The sequence below is a fragment of the Chenopodium album genome, chromosome 16 (genome assembly GCF_948465745.1).
Source record: "Chenopodium album chromosome 16, dcCheAlbu1.1, whole genome shotgun sequence".
In the NCBI taxonomy this organism is placed as follows: Eukaryota; Viridiplantae; Streptophyta; class Magnoliopsida; order Caryophyllales; family Amaranthaceae; genus Chenopodium; species Chenopodium album.
In genome coordinates this window covers 17,546,855-17,562,063 of record NC_137849.1, presented here as the reverse complement: position 1 = coordinate 17,562,063, position 15,209 = coordinate 17,546,855, and the positions used below count along the sequence as shown (strand labels likewise).

The 15,209-nt window shown below is 37.0% G+C and overlaps 1 non-coding gene across 1 annotated transcript; it reads left to right on the top strand.

Annotated features, from left to right (window-relative positions):
• The first annotated feature begins 1,916 nt into the window (after positions 1-1,916).
• LOC145587183 (small nucleolar RNA R71) lies at positions 1,917-2,022 on the top strand. The gene has a single exon (XR_014101207.1). It is a non-coding gene; the product is annotated as a small nucleolar RNA R71 (small nucleolar RNA).
• The last annotated feature ends 13,187 nt before the right edge of the window (positions 2,023-15,209 follow it).

The following is a 15,209-nucleotide window of genomic DNA, read 5'->3' as shown; positions in this document are numbered from 1 at the left end:
TGGATACTTCATGCTATCATTCAAATCAAATTCTATCATTTCATCCCCTATTTTGAGCGAAATTTTAGCACTTTTCACATCTATCAAAGCACCCGAAGTAGCAAGGAATGGTCTCCCTAGAATGATAAGAATATTAGCATCTTCATCCATCTCAAGCACAACAAAATCCACCGGAATAACAAATTTCCCAACCCTTAAAGGAACATCCTCTACCTTACCCTTAGGAAACTTAATTGACCTATCGGCCAATTGCAAAGTGATGTTAGTAGGTAAGAGTTCCCCTAGCTCAAGTCTTTGGTACACCGAGTATGGCATAAGGCTAACACTAGCTCCTAGGTCAGATAAGGAATTCTCAATTTGCATTTTATAAATGGCACAAGGGATAGAGAAGTTTTCGGGGTCTTTTAGCTTAGGTGGCATCTTGTTCATTATGATAGCAATTCTCGGTCAAGTTCACCGTCTCTACACCATCACATGTCCTCCTACCACTTAAAATGTTCTTGAGGAATTTTGTGTAGTTGGGCATTTGGGTGACAACTTCGGTAAATGGTAGAGAAAGGTGAAGTTGCTTAAGCATGTCAATGAATCTTCCAAATTGTTCATCTAATTTGTGTCTCATGAATTTTTGTGGATAAGGAAGCTTGGGTTTCAAAATCTCTTTCTCCACTCTCACCTCACTAGGCTTCTCAATCTCAACCTCACTCAAAGATGCACCATCTCTCTCATCTTCAACCAAAACTCCTTTTGTGCCCTCTTTGGTCTCACTCTTCCTAGGCAAACTCTCCTCAAGAATCTTACCACTCCTTGTGACAATAGAATTAACCGATCTCTTAGGATCTAAGCCTTGGGAAGGTAAAGAAGAAGGACTAGCATGGTCTTTCAAAGCATTAGCAAGTTGAGAAATTTGATTTTTTAGCATCTTATTATGAGTCATCATTTCATTAAATTTCTTATCACTTACGGTCATGTAAGTGTTCAACAACTTTGTTTGATTTTCAATGATTTCTTCCAAATTTGTTCAATGCGAAGAAGAAGAGGATTGAACATAGGAATTATCATTTTGGGCCTTTGGAGCAAATCCGGGTGGAGGGCCTCTTTGAGAATTGTTTTGAAAATTGCCTCTACCTTGATTGTTCCAATTACCCCTACTTTGATTTTGACCATAACCTTGATTATGATTACCACTACCTTGATTATGATTCCCATAACCTTGGTTTGGATTACTATAATTTTGGTTTTGATTTTGGCTACTATAACCTTGATTGTTATAGTTACCTCGAGAACCTTGGTTCCCTTGGTTCCTATAACCACCACCTTGGTTATAGTTGTCAAAATTCCCATGATTGTTGTAATTCCTATTCCATTGACCTCTTTGATTCTCAAACCTAGAATCATGATTATTTGACACATAGTTCACATGCTCATTCACATTTCCATCTTGATCATCACAAGGATCCATACATGCATGAGGGCAACTAGAAATATCATGATCATACGACCCACAATCATCACAAAACAATCATCCACTAGGCATGTTACTAGAAGAAGGAAGGGGTTAAGAATTAGAAGACGTACCTCTTCCCTTAGTTTGGGAGGGAAGACTTGAAACTTGGTAGGTAGCACTTTTCAACTTTGCCTTGATAACGGACATCTCCTTCCCCAAGTTTGTCATTTGAGAGGATAGATTGTTGATTGCATTTAGATGATCAACCGAGTACACCGAAGAGCTACTCTTGGTAGTTGACTCTCTTTCTCCATCTTGCCAATCTCTATAATACCTCACTACGTCCTGAATTATGTCCACCACTTCCTCTTCCGTTTTGTTCATGATAGGACCTCCGGCTCCTCCATCTAAACATGATTTTCCTTGAGGGCTAAGGCCTCCATAGAAGATTTGAATGATTTGATAGGTTGGAATTCCGTGATGAGGACATTCTCTTTGATACTCCTTGTATCTCTCCCATGCTTCATAGAGGCTCTCACTTGGCTTTTGCTTGAAACCTTGAATCAAAGCTCTAGCCTCCGCCGTTTTCTTTTGAGGATAGAAACGGGATAGAAATTCCTTGGTGACCTCGTCCCATGTCCTTAGAGAATTCGGCTTAACCTCCTTGTCTAGCCATTCCAAAGCACGCCCTATGAGAGAAAAGGGAAAGAGCTTGAGGCGAATGAATTCTTGGGAAATTCCGTTCACCTTGATAGTATTGCAATATTTCTCGAACTTCTTGAGATGGTTTAGTGGGCTTTCATGCTTGGCCCCACTAAATTGTCGCCTCTCTATCAAAGTGATCATTGCCGGTCTTATTTCAAAATCATTTTTCGGTGTTGTAGGTGGAGCAATCCCACTCTCAAATCTATATGCACCGGGAATCCCCAATTCTTCCAATGCCACTCTCGGGTTTTCTCCCATTCTTGCTTGTTCTTCTTGTTGTGGCTCTTCTTCACTTGAAATGCTAGGACTCAAAGATCGTCTAGCACCCCTCAACCTTGCAATAGTTCTCTCAATTTCTGGATCAAATGGCACTAGTAAATGATCACGTGCTCTATGCATAAAATCTCAAAAGAAATGGTTAGTAGCACGGCTACAAATGTAGCCTAAAAGAAAATCTTTTTGTATTTTCAATTAATGGTGAAATAAACTCAACAACTATAACAAAGCACCAATATCAGTCCCTGGCAACGGCGCCATTTTTGACACGAGGAAAATGTAGGTTGTTCTCTAACCTTTTCTAGAGCCAAAGAAAATTTATAAACACTCGACCAACCTAATACGAGTATTTGGTAAGTCAAGGGTCGAACCCAAGGGAATGAGTAGGTGTAAGCTATAGCCTAGGTCAAGCTACTTCGAAGATTGCGGGAAGATGCATTTGGTAACTAAGGTATCGAGAAAACTAGATAAATCGAGAAATTAAATATACTAAACACTAGGGATATAGGTTCCACATGCAAGCTCAATGATTATGCTAATTAAAGGATCACTCAATCAATTCAAACATTGTAAAGGATAAACAATAGTTGCAATCAAAGGAATTCAAGGGCTATAACCTATAAGCCAAGCTAGGGTTCACTATGAATGCCTAAATAGGAAAATCACAATCAAATTCAATCAATTAAAGCAATTCTCAAATCAAGGGTTCATGTCATTGAAATTTGCAATGCAATCTAGATTAATATTATAGGTTGATCACTCCTAGTCTAATTAATCACATGCACAACTATGTCAACCAATTTAATTGCACCATTCAAATCAATTTAGCATCATCAACTAGCAAAAATCATCAATCAAGCATGCTTCTTCTTCTCCCTAGCAACTAATCTACTCACTAAATATGGTGAAATTAAGAAACAAACAAATTCAATCAAATTCATATTCATTTAAAGCTTAATCAAAAGAAAATCAATCAATCAACAAATTCTAAGCAAGGAATGTAATCTCAATCAAAATCCAAGAAACTAAAAGGAATTGCATTAAAAGTAAATCAAGGGAAAGAAATCTTACAAACATTCATTGAATTGAAGAAGGAATTTCAAGATCAAATTGAAATCTAAGATCAAATTCAAGTACAAACAAGTCAATCTTAAGCTTCTCTCTCTACTATTTCTGGAAAAATTCTCTCTCTAGTACAAAGTTATGTCGTCCTAGAAAAGAAAGTCAAAAGCTATAAATAAGAAAAACCGAGCGAAGGGGGCCGCACAGGCCGTGCGCACGCACAGACCAGCCGTGCGCGCGCACAGCTAGGTCTACGCGCACGCACCCCTGTGCCGCGCGTGCGCACCCCTGTGCGATGCACTAGGCTTTGGCTCCTTTGCTTGCTTGATCAAACTCCTCGCTCCCGAGCATCCCCATCATCAGTGCACTCGAGATGATGCCCATGAACATGGCAGTCCCAAAATGAGCAAATTGACTTGATTATTCACCTACAAAACACAAATAAAACAAAGAGAGAAAGTGTAGCAAGGTAAAACAAAAACTAAAATTATGAATTATCAACTAAAAATATGAAAAAAACTCGTAAAAACCAATTGAGAACTAAAGTGAATTATAAAAATGGAAAGTCAAATAAATTAAGAGAATTATATGAAAATGATGAAAGAAAATAAAGAAAATGAACCTAAATCTTATTCTTTTGAGCGCCATAAACGACGCTCATCAGGGACTCTATGACAAACTCTTTCATTGATAGATACAAGTGCAACATCCAAGTTGAAACTTGCCATAGGAAGCTTGAGATGTTAAAACAAAAAGAAAACAAAGGATTTACTTCCTTCTTCAACAAGTGAAGGGAAAATTCTGCTACGATGGTAGAAGTTCCTACTGAAAAGGAATCTGTAAGGATGTTCGTCAAGAACCACCAAGAAAAGTATTCAAAGCATTTAAAATTCCAACACAACTTGAATACTTTCAAGGCCATCTATAACATAGGCATTGACATTGAAGATGACCTTGTAAAATAAAAAGCTACTAACAATAGTAACAACAGTGGCCGGAAAGGAAAAAAGAACGACAATCCTTCTTCTTCCGAAAACACCTACTCTAGTAATAATGTTAGTAACTTTGACCTTAACAATTTCTTAGCCATGGATAAACAAGGACCTAAAAAGAAACCCAAAAGAGAATTCACACCCATTGGAATGACCTCTGATTTTGCTTTCGATCGTCTCTATGATCGAGTATTAATCAAACCTATCGGCCCTACTGAAGATCTTACGCCAGAAAAGCGATCTTCGAGATAGAATCCCAACTCTTATTGCAAGTACCATCGGGGAAATGGTCGTACCACGGATGAATGTTACAGATTTAAAAATCTCATTCAAGATCTCATAGATGTAAACAAGATTCCGTTGCCTCTAGTTGGCAAGAGGACTGAGTGATGATAAGCAGAAGACACTAGGTAGATTTCAACGACAAGATTTCGTGACCTCTTTTTCTATATTTTTTATTTTTCCTTTCCCTAGTAAAGTCTAGCATAGGCACCTTTTACTTTTCTTAGACTTATTCCATAGATTTATCCTTTTCCATTTTAATAAAATGAGCATTTACTTCTTTGCATATAATCCTTGCATCGCATCATTAAAAAAAATAAAAAAATAAAAGAAATAAAAAAAATAAAAAAAAATCATTGTCGGACTAAGCACAAGGTATACCAATGATTTGAGGCACCTCTTGTAGCCACATCATAATCACCTTCACCTTTTCAAATATATAATTCCTTTTTTTGATAAACCACTTTGAGTCTCGTGTAACGATAGACCTTTCTTTTTTCAACCTATATCTACCTAACCTTAGGTTGGGATAGTGTGCAACTTATGCAAATTCTAAATACAAAAGCTTGAGTGATTTTACCTAGATCTCAAAAATTCAAAAAAGCAAAAAATAATAAAAGTGTGCAAAAGGGCAAGAGTTCTAATGTCATTGATATGAACATGTCTCAGATTGCGTCTCTTATCGAGTGCTCGGTACCGTGCCTGAGAAACATGAATGCCAAGTGAGTGACAGACCGCATGATCGGGATTGCCCACACTTATCAAAATAAAAAAAAATGCAAAAGCAAAAAGAGAGAGTAAAATATAAACAAAAAAGAGTTTAAAAGAGAGAAATCTCAAGCATACAAATATAAAGATTCAAATGCAAGGTTGCACACCTTGGGGGCTTATTTAGGGTCTTGAGCCTTTTATCTCCTTCTTCTTCAACCTTTAGCCTAACCACGTTACAACCCTTTAAAAGACCTCTTTGAGGTATACACACACTTGTGCGAGGTTCGGCTAGAGCTACGTTCGACCTGATTCCTAAGGGATATGTAGGCAACCTCACATTGGGGGTGCGGCCGTAATAATCATGCATTCATCCATTCACATACATATCCACGCATGATCATATCAAGGGATATCCATTGCTCATCCCTATCCATTTAGAGCTAGACTTGGGGGCTTAATCCCTACATCATTAGCCTACCCAGCCTAAGAGTCACCATTATTTGGCTCTTCACAAAATATATTTCCATACACTTAGCCTTTGCGGCCTAACATTAGTGTCACTTTCACACACATCACAAATACATGACCAAATAACACTTCCCTTTAGGAACCCTTTGTCATGAAATCTTAACACAACTTTGAAGCATGCCTTGTCATATCAACATCACTCATCACTTGTAATCATCATTGCATCACAAAGTATGAAGTACTTAGTCTCAGTGCCTAAGTTACCTAAATACTTTCATCATTGAGTCAACAATTGAGATAACCTAGGATGTTACAATCCTTGCACCATGAGATACAACGATGAACGCATACATTTGACTAAGGTCATTCAACATGCATTCAAACACTCGCTTTGATTTTTTTCGCGTATTTCTTTTTCGGGAGAAAGTCGGTACCCTCCACAAAAATTACGGAATGTTTTGATTTTCTACATTTTGAGTCAAGCACATTACAAAACAATGCACACACGATTCATGTACGTCGTGTCATATCACATCGAGTTGAATCTACACACACGTGTCAAAACACATTGAGTCAACCTCAAGTCAAAGAAATTATAATGACAGGCACACCAAGCCTTATGCCAACCTTATGAAAAACACCAGCAAAGTCTTTCGGCAATCTTTGATTTTACAGGATACAATCATTCAGCAAAGCTCCTGTTTTCAGCCAACCGAACGATCAAAACATCAAGCTCTTTTGTTTAGAGACGCGTGGACATATCAATCAAGCTCTTTTGCTCACAGACGCGTGGGCATCCTATCGAATCTCTTTTGTTCAGAGACGCATGGACATTCCTATCAATCAAGCTCTTTTGCTTAGAGACGTGTGGGAATCCTATCAAAGCTCTTTGTGTAGAGACGCATGGACATCTCCCCTAAGCTCCATTGTTCAGAGATGAGTGAACATCCCTCAGGATCTTTTTATTCAGAGACGCGTGGACTTATCATCAATAGCTCTTTATTCAGAGACGAGTGAACATTCCTCAAGAAAACTCTTTTGTTCAGAGACGAGTGATCATTAACAGCGGCGAAGCACTACCACAACATCAAACACCTTTGACGGTATTCCCTAGCTTGAAGAAGATTATCACAGCAAAAATTGAAGATGGCTACAAGAAGTCACCTTCAACGATGGCATTCCCTAGCTTGTGGAGGTGTCACAACAAAAATGCAACAAATAAAATCGGTTACTTAAGAGACGTGTACTCGACGGTGCAAGATATGCGTTTCTTAACTTTTTTATCTATTTCAACTAACGCTAGTTTGCAGGTATCGGCGTTACAAGATTGATTTAGGATCGCAAAACGTTCTGAATTATTCTCCGTTCCTATCGCTACTTTGACTTTTGTTTTCGAAACTTACGTTTCTCAAAACTCAGTCAAAGTAGGGGCTTCTGTAGACACCTGATTGTGTCTCCCCAAACACTAAACCCAGTGACGAATATCTTTTACGTCATTTGATTATCGAACAAGGTGAAATGTGAAAAGTCTTGTGATTAGGTTGTTCTAATAAAATACTTCTTTCTGTTTTTAAAAATATTTCTTTTCGTACTCTATTTATGGAAAATGTCAAGGGCATTTTAGTTTGGTCCATGATAAGGGTCTGTAGTTGGATTGGGCTCAAAAGGAGCTTTCCAACGATATATTATAAGCCCAATTCCGATGAATAATGAGGAAGTTATGGCCAAAATACTAAATTGGGCCTGAAATGAGTTTTATATACGGCCCAATGATCAAGTGGAGGGCCCATTAATTATCATTCCTAAAATCATTCGGATTGATTTTAATGTTTTAGAATAATCTAAAAGGTTACTTTGAATAGTGGAATTAGGATTAGTAATTATATCTTTTAAGGAAATAAAGAATTTTATTTGGAATAAAACAAGTGTTTTTAAAAGAATTACAATCTGATTTTAAAAGTTAAGTACGGACGTTAATTAATCTAATTTAATTAGATTAAAGACTCTGTACGGATTTGAGTTAGCGCGTGAACTATCCCGAAATGACAGAGTCATCACGTCGCGATGGACATTGTCGCGTCGCGATGGGAGAAGTTTTACTTCGGATGGAATTCGATCTTTTTCTGATCGTTTTGGGACCTTTTTCCTTATAAATAGGGTCGTATTTCCCCATTTTTATTCATTCACAATCATAAAAAATCATCAAATTCTCTTCTCTCTCTTAAGCAATAGCTTATTCTTTCTCCCTCTTTCTAGCCTAGCCTTTTCACAATACCGCATTCACCAGTTCTAGACACACCTAGCCAAGATCGAAGTTTCCTTCACCCTAGACGTGAAAGGTTGATGATTTCTTAGGGTTTGGTCCCAAATCCCTATTTCAATTATTTAAATTAATTGTTTGATTTAATATTTTTATTGAAGTTACTAACGTGTGTATTGTTTTGATAGAAAGAGGTACAAGAGCACAAAGTAAGTTGTTTTATTGCTCTATTTCTTTAGAAAGCATGTTTATATTAATTCCTCGTGTTATGTTAGGATGTTATTTATTGCTTCCTAGTATCATGCTTAGGTTGCTTCCTAATTTCTTCTATCATGTTAGTATGTGTTAGGGTTAATGCTTTGATCTTTATTGTTTAGTAACATGCTAGGATTTGCTATTAATGTTGTTAGTATCATGCCTAGGATCTTGCTAATATATTTATATGCTTTGATGAGATTGTTATGATGATGATTTGTTGTATCAATATTATTATGTTGCTTGATATATTATTGTTATTGCTTGAACACGCCCTCTCTTGCAGGTTTAAAGGGAATTCGTACTTGTAATTACACTTAATAAGATAATTAATAATTTTATTTAGGCTAATGTGATTTTAATTCAAATGATCGCCAATAAAATATTTGTTTGTGCATTAATATTCAACCAACATAGATCAAACAGGTTTAGGATTAATATATTGATTGTATGTTAGTCAGAAAGCTCACATGAATATGAGAAGAATAAAGTAGAAGCCTATTTAGTGCAGGTTCAATCTCTTTTAGGTTGGATTTGTACCTTCATCCCCAAATATCCAGTTATGGTTCCAGATCACTATGGAGTTAGCGATCTCATGGATCATGAAGGGGTGTAACCTTCACCCTGTGAACGGTTCACAATTTCCTAAAACTTGTTGGCGACTCTTTTGCTCTAGCTTCCTTCCCTTTGGACGCCACCCTGCTTAAGTGCATGATCACAGTGAGACTCAAGTGTGGGATGCTTGAAATATTCCCTATAGTTTCAATCAACCTTAGATATCTTGGAACGTGCATACCCTTATTGTATAAAAAGTTGTTTATTCACTTGCATTTGGTCACTTGTATACCATTTCATTAGCTACTTATTTGAATTTTTTATTTTACTTTCTTTTATTGATTTAACTCATTTTACCTTCAAGAGTTATGGGTCAAACTCTTCAGAAACCCTTACGAGACCTCACTCGTCCTCATTGGCGACTTTGGGATTTAAAGGGCTTGTTGTAGCTAAAAACAATCGTGATTTGTACAAAAGTGAGTCTTAGTGTATATTCTTATCTCTTTCTTTCTTTTTTCTTGTATTGAATAAGTCTTTCATCCTTTCTTCTTGCTTTGTTTTGCTCGAGGACGAGCAAAAGTCTAGCTTGGGGGAGTTTGATGAATGTCATTTATGGCACTTGTTTAGCTTCTTTTAGGATGATTTTTCATTGCTTTTACATCTCTTTTATCTCCTTTTCTCTAGTTTTACTTGTAATTTCTCTATTTTGCATTTTCTTTAGTTGTTTCCTTATTTTCTTGCTTTTCTTAGTTTATTTTTCCTTTTCTCCTTTATTTGTTTGCTTTTCTTTAATTTTAGGAGAATGGTGTTGTTCGAGAAGCTCATTGGCGTTCTCTCGGGGCAAACAACGCCAAGGTTGCAACCCGGTTCTTCCTCTTGAAGCTCAAAGGTATTGGAGTGCAAGAGTCAAGTCTTCAAGGCCGCACTCTCATGCCGCATGCACATTAAAGACGGTGTTGAACCCACCGTAAAAGCCTCAAGTGACTGGCTCCCCAACATGCATAATGTGGAACGCACGGGAGCATCATTGAGCGCACGAAGAAAATTTCTCTTTCTCCAAGGCGCGGTCACGTGCGAGGGAGGAGCGGCCGCGTAGCTTCATCCCCCTGTTCCGTACCCATTTTGTTGCGGCCGCGATTAGGGATGAGAGGCTGCGCCAATTGAGGTTTCTTTTGGACGTCTAACTAACTTCTCCTTAGTTAGTTTTGCTAATATAGAATTCCTTCATTTCTAGGGAGGGAATTACATTGGAATAGAATTAGATTTTGATTAGAATTTTAGAGAGAGAAGCTTAAGATTTTGGAGATTTTCGTTCTTAGATTTTAGAGAGAGAAACTTGGTGTTTGATGATTGTTACATTGTGATCTTCATTCCTCTTTGATATTGATCAAAGTTTAGAATTCTTTCCTTTTCAATGCAATTTTATGTTTGATTTTGATATATTGTTGATGTTTTGCTTGATTTTGTTTGCTGATATTTGGATTACAATGTTGATGATGAAATTGATGATTACTTTTGTTTTGCTTTTCAATTTTACCAGGAGTAGTGAGTAGTTCCCTTTCTAGGGATGTGGTGAAGCATGTATTAGGGATAATCTATAACTAATTTGGGGATTTTGGTTGATTTGATGATGCGATTAAATTGGTTGATGAAATTTGTGCATGTATTTGATTTGAAAAGGAGTAGCTAACCTTGGTGATCATGCTAGATTGCATAATAGTTTTCAATGACACGAATAATTGATTTGGAAGCTATTATTATCGATTGATCTTGATTTGCGATTTTCCTTTGAAATCATTTGTAGAGATATCTAGCTTGACCCTAGGAAATAGCTCTTTTAGTGATTTTGATTGGAAATATCATTTTCCCTTGTATTGCTTGGTAGATCAAATTCCCGTTGAATTAGCAAGTTTATCATTAGTGCATGTGGATCCTAAATTCCCTAGTGTTTTGATAATTGATTTCCATTTGTTAGCTTTGAATTGATTCGATAGCATAGACCAACCCATCGTTTTAAGATTTCGGAATAGCTTAGCTTAAGACCTTAGTAAATACCGCTTTCCCTCGGGTTCGACCCGGACTTACCCCAATACCTAGGGTTGGGTTTGGTTTTACAAGTTTTGTTTTGATCGGGGAATCTAGATATCAACGACCTAGGTTTATCCCACATCACCTAGGAAGATCGCCTACCTTTATGTGATTGACATGTGTATTAGGGTTTCCCTTATGCTAGGCATGTATCCTTTAATGGGCTTTGAGCCCTTCATTATCTGATATCTCTCTTTAGGCAACGTGTCATGCTCATATTGGCCTTTATTGGCTGAGCATTATGCCACGTGTTAACTTATAATTGGGCCACTTGTCGACCTCTCATTTTTCTATTAGAAGGTGGTAATAATACCGATAAACATAAGCCCCTCGGGAGGTGTAATTTCTCTTCCCAAGAGGGATTATACCTCACGAAAATGAATTTATAACTTTTTGGGATTCGGCATCATGTCTAGTTTAATTAAAAAAGGTTTGATTAACTTATAAATTTTTTATACCTTAGCTGGTATGATATTTTCTAAGTTAATCAATCATAATAATGATTCCCTTGAACTAGACAGATGTCGATCATTATAACTTTAAGCCCCACTTTAATTGTCTTATGACTAATGGGTTACTTAAAATTCCTTTTTACAAGGTTTGGTTGGCTACTAAGCCTTTTCAATTGCTCTCATTCATTTGAATGAGGTGCCCTATTTTAGTCTATCCCATTTAAGGATTATTTTTGGACCTAGGCTTGTTAAAAGATATTGCCATTTAGAAAATTCTTTCTTTAATGGCCAATTAGGCTTAGATGCTTCTTTTGTATTCATTCGGCATTTGGTCTAGTCCAAAATAGAGAAGGTTTTGATTAACTATCGAGAAACATTTAACACTTGCCGAGGGACTTTGCCTCGTGTCTGTGCCGAATCAAATATAGCGTTTACGGAGATTCTTAGTCTCATTTCTATGCCACTTGGGATGAATTTTCCTTTGTCTTTTCTAGGCGTCCAACGATTTTTTAGTCATTTGGACTAACCTTTGAGAGGTCAATTGATTCTATCTTTTTGGCCATCTCAATAACTTGTTAACGAGAAGTTTCATCCTATGTCCTTGTCACTCATGACGTAATCGGGCTTGGACTTTAGTTGGGGGTGAAAGATGATGTAACAACCTAATAATTCTCCCTTTTCCAAACCACTTAATCTATATAAAATAGAAGAGAATCATTGGCATGTTACCGCCACGTGTTAAAATGTTAAGGCTTTATCAAAGTATTGTAGCGAAAAATCCAAACTTAAGTCTTTAAAATAATATAGTAAAAAAAGGCATTTAGTTAAAGCATACAAACTAGAACCATAAAGGTCCTTATTTAAAACCAAACCAATATTCTAAGTCTAAATCATAATTGAAAAGTAAAACATAAATAACATCAACACCAAGAACGAATACTCTCAATCACATCAATCCCTTAACAATGCGTATGTCAAATCCCTGAAATTCACATCATCAAGCTAACCAATGCAATACTGCTCCCCAATAATACAAGTGTAATAATTGGATCATCATAGGGTCATTGAAAGGCGAAGGTGATAGGCCATACGTCGTAGATCCTACCAAAGATAAAAATAAAAACTACAAATAATAATAAAAAGGATCTTGGGAAGGTATCCACCAATCAAGTCATTCACAACTACAATTTAGCATACAAGACAAAGAAATTTGGGGATAAATTAGCTGGGGAAGTCATCTAAGGAACCTAACTGCTCTCTCAAGAAAGTGGGATTACTTGAGTCATGAATACAACCTACTCTCGTCGTTACAAAACACAAAATAAGTGTTAAAGCATAATCACGATGACATGAATATTCCCTTGACTAGAAATTCCTATTCTCATGGCCTTTTAAGTCAATTAAGCATAAGGGATCTAACTCAAGTTTATCTCTCGATCCTTCGTTGAGAAAGCTTAGATAAATAGTTCTAGCAATGGCCACTTACAAGAACTAACAATGAAACCACTTAAGATCAACTAATTAACACCCCCACATTATCTAAATCAACACATGCAAACAAGTAATTGTGAATTCATAATGGTTTCAACCATCTCAAGTAAAAGAACTACTCACAAATCATTATAAATTGCAAAACTAAAGGAGTTAACAACTAAGAACATGAAACCAAACACTAATTTAACATAAACATGTAATCAAACAAGAAAAGATACAAAAATAAGTAATCAAAGCAATAAAATAAGATAGACGGTAAGAAATTCTCATTGATAATGCAAGAAATAATCAAATCTTCAAGTCTCCTTCCTTCAATTCTTCATATTCCAAGCTTTCAACAAGTTTTTTCCACTTTATCTCTCTAGAAAATGAGAGTTTCTCTCTCTAAAAACCTTAACCTAAGTTAAAACTACAATAAGAAGATCTTCCCCTAAAATCAGAGTTAAGGGGGTATTTATATTACCCCATATAAAATGGACGGAGAAAACGAAGAAAAAGCCCGAAAACAGGCTTGCACGGATTTCGTACAAACTTTGGCACGGACGTGCAAGGCTCTAAGGACGTTCAATAGAGACAAAAATGTGGCAGAACTTACTGCCAATTCTAGAGTAGGTCTTCACGGACGTGCAGATTTTGGCACGGACGTGCAGCCTTGTACGAGTGTGCCATTTTGTTGCACGTCCGTGCAGAAACCCTTGCCTTGACAACTTGAATTTTGGAGGCTGTAACTTCTTCGTTTCTCATTGAAAATGGACATGTGATCAATCTCTGGAAAGCTCTTGAGACGAACATCAATCTCCAATTTGAATCATTTCAAAATATTGGGTAGAACAAAAGTTATGGTCAATTGAAGTTGACTCTTGTGCAAAAAATCCTTCAAGGCTTTCTTTAAGATTTTCATTTCTATTTAAGGCATTCATCCTTCTTACTCCATAGCTATATCAACCAAGCTTGCCCTTCTCCTTGATCACTCATGCTTGATTGCCTTCATAGTGCTAAAAATAGCTACATCAAGAACACAAACAACCCGTGAAGCATGGGCGGTACAAAATTTGCATTAAAATAGGATAAATAATTGATAAGTGGTTTATTTGACCACTTATTGTGTTGATTTAAACCCGGTTTTGCAATCTTTTCCCCTCTTTCTAACTCGTTTTGTATATAAATGTTGTGTCTCAACCTTGCCTCCTCTTTGTATGTGTTTGTCCATGATTTTATGGTGTTATGACTCATTTTAACAAGCAATCAAAGCTCAAAATAGAGTTTAAGTCAATAAAATAGAGAAAGGAGCGGGCGCTCCTGGTGGAGCGGGCGCTCCATCAAAATTACAACAATCTGCCCCAAATCAAAGCCTGTGAGGAGCGGGTGTGCACCCTAGTTGGAGCGGGCGCTCCTAGCTGCTCCGACACATTATGTCTTAAGGTGAAGCATAGAGGAGTGGGCGTGCACCCTCCTTGGAGCGAGCGCTCCTTCCCAAACAAGTAGAATCTGCTCTTCATTGAAGAACAGGGGAGCGGGCGTGCAACCTGGGAGGAGCGGGCGCTCCTCCTCAACACTTTCAATTCTGCCTTTTTCTGATGGTAAGCAGAAGCGGGCGCGCATCAGTACAGAGCGGGTGCTTCTAGCTCAGGAGCGGGCGCTCCTCATCTAGGAGCGGGCGCTTCTCGCTGGAAATTCGTTTTATTTTGACGGATTAACATATGTAATTCGGGGAGTATAAATACTTCCCCTTTATTTTATTTAGGAGATAGACAGCAGTAGTATAGTTTTCAGTATTGCCTCTTATTTTGAAACAATCCATTTTTATAATTTAGCTTAGTTTTCATCAAATTAATCATTGTAATAGTGAGTTTCAAGGATTATTCTCAAGATCCAACACATTGTACTCAACATTTGAAGCTTCATTTAGTAACTTTCTTCTACTTTTCTCTACTTAATCCTGATTTTATTTTGTCATTGCATGTTAGTTTAGTTTCTTTAGTTCTTGATAATTTATTGTTGGATGATAGATTATTCATTAGTTAATCACTTTTCCCCAATTATTGAAGTAATTATAACCCTAACCCTTGTTTGCATGTCACTTAAGATGAGTTGTGAGTACTCCTCTTTGCTAGGAGTTGGGTGAAGCTCAACCTAATGGTTAGTTATGTAAACTTGGGAGAAGT